At 60.1% G+C, this 2,574-nt stretch overlaps 1 long non-coding RNA gene across 1 annotated transcript; it reads left to right on the forward strand.

The window, feature by feature from the left end:
- Positions 1-1,081: 1,081 nt before the first annotated feature.
- On the forward strand, positions 1,082-2,091 carry LOC120385096. The gene is made up of 3 exons (XR_005589261.1): positions 1,082-1,143; positions 1,432-1,537; positions 2,036-2,091. It is a non-coding gene; the product is annotated as an uncharacterized LOC120385096 (long non-coding RNA).
- Positions 2,092-2,574: the final 483 nt, after the last annotated feature.

The raw sequence follows: 2,574 nt of genomic DNA on the forward strand, positions 1-2,574 counted from the left end.
ATGGGGTTTCTTGTTGAGGATGGGGGACATTGAGCCATTTCTCTACACTGCATCCCCTCAGTGGCAGCAGGGATTGTCCTTTCTCCTGCTCTCCCTGGTGCAGAGACCCCCAGTGCCCAGCAGCAGTGGGCTGAGGAGGAGGAAGAAGAGAAGGAGGAGGAGGAGGAAGTGTCCCCTGAACAAGACACCATCAGGGTCATTCAGGAGCACCTCCAGGGCAGAGCTGAGATACAAAAACCTTACAGCTGCGCTGCCCCTGAGTCTGCCCTGCCCCTTCTTCCATCCCCACCCACACAGGGGGGTCTTGTCCCAGAGAATCCATCACCCCCAATGGGGGGAACTTCTCCCTTGTTACCTGGCACCCCAAAGTGGGGGCATTTGTCTCACGCAGGCCAAGGTGTCCGCTCCCCACAGACACTGTCCCAGTTACAACCCCAGTCTGTGCAGGGCGACACTGGTTTCGGGAAGCGGGGCGGCTTTCACTGTCCAACTCCATGGGGTTCCTGAGCCATGGAGCTGGTGTAGGTGGGTTGGGGAGGTCCCTACCTAACTGTCTCTCTCTCTCCCCCCACCCCACTCCTAGTTGATGGCCAAACAGCTCCGCTTCCTCCATGCTGTCCCACGTCTGTACTTCTTGGCACAGCAGCAGGGGCTGAACACTCTGGAGCCCCACTTCTCCAAAGCGGCCCTCGTGGAGAGCATTGCGGTGAGTGGGACCCCGTGTCTGGCCCCTGGGGCGAGAGACCCAGAAACGAGAGAAAGAGTTGGTGGGGCCAGAGGGGGAAGCAGAGGACAGTGGTTCCTGTGGCGGAGGGCTGGGGAGCAGGGAAGGGAGAGCTTCTGACACCAATCGGGAGCTGGCAGTGGGGGAACTGTAAGGCCGGAGGGGAGGGGAGGGGGAAGGAAGTTTGAGAGATGGGAGGAATGGGGGGGCCCAGCTGGTTGGGGGTGGGAGTGACACTGGCTGTTTCTGCAGAGCACTTTGGCCTCCTCCCTGGGAAGTGCCTGTGGGTCTGCGGGGCCTGAGTCTCACATGCAAATTTATCTTCTTGGGGTCTCTCAGGAGCTGATTGAAAATCTGCCCATGGTGCCAGAGCCAACCTCCATCATCTCCAGCTCCATGGCTGCAGTTTGCAGCCTCAGGTACCAGGACCGTCCCATCCAGCTGCCTTAACCCTGGTGCTGATCGGGTCTGGAGCCGGGAGTCCCAGATCTTCTCCGGCCTAGATTACCCCCAGCTGTGGCTGTTCCCATCCCCCAGCAGAGGAGGCGGGAACGTCTCCACTTTCCTGGCTGGGGGGTGATTTCACTCCAGGAACGTTACAGCGGCCGTAGGGAGGGGATCACTGCGGGGGAGGGGGTCATGGCCATGGCAGTGCCAGCGCCACTCCGGTGCCGCCAAGGATAACACGGGCTCCTCTCTCCCCGCAGCAAACTGAAGCCGCTGCTTGCCCTGGAGCTGGAATCACGCCTCCTGCGGGCTCTTCTTTACACCATCTTCACGATGGGCACTGGGCAGGATACCGCCCACTTCCAGGTAGGTCACGATCCTACTTCCCTGTCCCAGGAGCAGGAGCCGCCTCTGGTCCCTGCTCCCTTGGTTTGATGGAGCTGCTGAGAATAGGGGAGGGGTGGGCAGAGCTGGGAACAGGCCCGAGACAAACTGGCAGGGAGGGCCCCTTCCCTCCAAGGGGGATTGTATTACCCCTCTGTGGATGATCCCAGCCTTCCCTCTCCTCATTCTGTGTTCTGCTGCCTGGACTCTCCCGGGGATCCTTCTTCCCACCCATTGCAGTTTGGCTGGTCCCTAGTCTGTTGGGTACCAGGCCCTGCACAGAGAACTGCTAAGGCCAAGGATTGAGGAGCCAGCAGGCATCCGACTATGAACTCTTGCCAAGTGTCCTTGGAATGATGTGAATGGGAGAGGCCAGGATGTGCCTTTTGGGTCTGGCCAGGGCTCTCAGAGAACCCCCCTGGTCCCGTGACTGGTGTAGCCCCATGTCCCATGACTGACGGGTGTTCCCGCTTCTTGCAGGCTCTGCACAACACCTATTTACAGAGCCTGGACGCCATGGTCGGGTGCCTGCTCACCGATACCCCCACCCCAGCTAAGCTGCAGCACCTCTTGGAGGTGAGTAGAATGGGCCGGTCTGGGGCGGAATTTCCCCTTAACCCCGTCAGGGGGCTGCAAAGGAGAGACTAGAAGAGTCCCGTTTCCATTGTGTCCTCCCAGCTTGAACCCAAGAGGCCCCACGTTCCCAGAGCTGCCAGTGCAGTGCAATGTTGGGACCCTTACGCCTCCTGGGGCGGGGGAGCAGCGGGAAGGAGCTGGGACTCTCAGCCAGAGCTCTGCACGGTTGCATTAAGCACTAACAGTGAGCACCAGGCCTGGCTGGGGCCTGAGAGACTGAAACCAACACCTGTGAGATGCAGGACATGGGACCCTGAGAAAAGTCACTGGCTCCTCTCTAGGGAGACCCTGAGATACAGGAGGAGCCTCAGGGAATCAGCTCTTCTGTCCTAGGGACGCTGCAGTTCCTGTCCTCACGGCCACTCCATCCATCCTACCAAGGC

The sequence above is a fragment of the Mauremys reevesii genome, linkage group 17 (assembly GCF_016161935.1).
Source record: "Mauremys reevesii isolate NIE-2019 linkage group 17, ASM1616193v1, whole genome shotgun sequence".
NCBI lineage: Eukaryota > Metazoa > Chordata > Testudines > Geoemydidae > Mauremys > Mauremys reevesii.